Here is a 1848-nt window from a genome sequence, read left to right as displayed (position 1 = left end):
AAACTTGACACATCCTGATGTACACATTGCTTTGTGAACTCGTTTTCCATTTTAGCTGTTTCTTTGCTGTGTTCTGTCAGAATGTTCTAGGGTTGTAACGATATACCGGTATCACGGTTTGAACGTGCATGGTTATCATACCGTAAACATTTGCATATCTACGGTAATGGTTAAAAAAAAAATGAATGAAAAAAAATCTCACCCGCGCATATGCAACTTATTTCCGCTAAGGCTGCTTCACTCTGCATTCACTTGGCTGCTTACACACACGTACAGTGGAGAAAATGACAGAGACAGAGATTATATCTAATCTCCATCCCCACCGAAATAAAAGTTCTATTTAACTTGAAATTATGACAAATGTATTAGCATTGTACAATGTACTTCAAAGTTATAATAACAACAATAATATTCTTTATAATAATTAATTAATTTAAACATTATTTTTAAGAAGTATCATGTTTGTCCATGTTTTAACTTAGTATGCCTCTGTTGTGCAGAACTTTGCCAAAAATAATAGTTGTTAAAGTTTCATTTGATAACATTTAAAAAAATTAATTAAAATGTTAAAGTGTGATATAGATATACATAAGGTATAATTTAAAACGAAATTAAGTTTATTTATTATTTTTTTCAGAAGGGAGACTTCAATACTTTCATTAAAATGGTTTAAAGTTTGTTGTAATAAAGGATTTGTTCACTCAAATAACTTGTTCTTATTCTTTTAAGAGTAATTGTGAGAATGCACATTATTATTCTTTAGTTTGAGTTAAACAAATCAATTTTGCTTGGTTGGAACAGCAGCTACGCTAATTATGTCTCTATTTGTTTCTCTGTTTTTTTGCCACGGGATGTAACTAGGATTTACACAAGCTTCAGTCTGGATCCAGAACACCTGAGAAGAGATGATGCCAACCCCTCAGAGGACCTCAGATGATGCCAACCCTGAAACAACATACAGAACTACCACATTTTGCTATAAGTTTGATTGCATCATATAATAATTGCTGTTAATAGTGTTCATCGTCTGTTTGATTACGTCTTAAATTGATTTTTCCGTACATTTCTGCCATATGTACATTAACTGACAGTCACCACTGATAAGCTACCACTAAATATTGTAGAAACTTAATTTGCTGTAAAGTTGCTTTGCAATGATTTGTATCGTGAAAAGCGCTGTACAAATAAACTTGACTTGACTTGACTTAATGGTTACTGATAAGAATTATTGTTTAATATATACGGTGATACTGTGATATTTTCTGAGACAATTATCATACCAAGAAAATCTCATACCGTTACAACCCTACATGCCATTATCCAGTATCAGCTAGATCTATGTAATTATAATCTGTGGAGACAATAGCTGTAGTTCATGGATTGCCCCCATGTTTGATTCTGTTACCTTTTGATTTACCAGCACAGATAGGTTGCATGTGTCCAAGTCCATGTGTTTGCATGTTTTAAATTTACTGCATTGTCTTTGTTAATCTTTACAGTTTTTTGTCATAGTTTTTGTCTTCTCAGTCCTAGACTTTGGTTTTAGTTGGATTATTTGAACCAATCTTATTTATTTATTTTTTTGTAATATTTTTGTCCTTTAAGAATTTTTTTTTTAAATATCTTGCATTGTCTTTTTTCTTGTCATATTATCGTAAACTAAAAAGGTTATCAACTAGTTGTGAACGTTATGTCAGTACTAGTCGTTTTGATTTTTTATAGTAATAAAAATCATTTAGTTCAGTAAAAGAACAGACACTACAATTAAAAACTGAACGCGGCTGCTCAATGCAGCGTGCCGAACGACAGTCGCATCACAGATCAGATTTCATTTCTCCAGTGAGGAGA

The sequence above is a fragment of the Sinocyclocheilus anshuiensis genome, unplaced genomic scaffold (genome assembly GCF_001515605.1).
Source record: "Sinocyclocheilus anshuiensis isolate Anshui unplaced genomic scaffold, SAMN03320099.WGS_v1.1 scaffold195, whole genome shotgun sequence".
In the NCBI taxonomy this organism is placed as follows: domain Eukaryota; kingdom Metazoa; phylum Chordata; class Actinopteri; order Cypriniformes; family Cyprinidae; genus Sinocyclocheilus; species Sinocyclocheilus anshuiensis.
Note: the sequence above shows the minus strand (reverse complement) of the source record.